This window comes from Penaeus monodon, chromosome 19 (genome assembly GCF_015228065.2).
Source record: "Penaeus monodon isolate SGIC_2016 chromosome 19, NSTDA_Pmon_1, whole genome shotgun sequence".
Lineage (NCBI taxonomy): Eukaryota > Metazoa > Arthropoda > Malacostraca > Decapoda > Penaeidae > Penaeus > Penaeus monodon.
The window spans coordinates 11,239,137-11,239,389 of record NC_051404.1 but is presented as its reverse complement, the minus strand read 5'-3'; positions in this window follow the sequence as shown (position 1 = coordinate 11,239,389).

The window sequence follows — 253 nt, the reverse complement described above, 5'->3', positions numbered from 1 at the left end:
ATCACAAGCTCTGCAGCCAAAATTGACATTAAGTGGGAACTGTCAACTGTGCTTGATGCTGAAAGCTCTTCGAATGCCGTAAGTGCTGAATCAATTCGCCATCCGCTCCCAGTGCTCTGTTGCCTTTCTGAGACACCGACGCGCAGTAAATGCTATCAGATCGACGTCTTGACAAGCCTTGCCGCTTCTCGAGATTGTCGCGGGCAAGTTGGCAAGACAATTAATAGTGTGTTAGGGCATGGAAGTAGAAAAC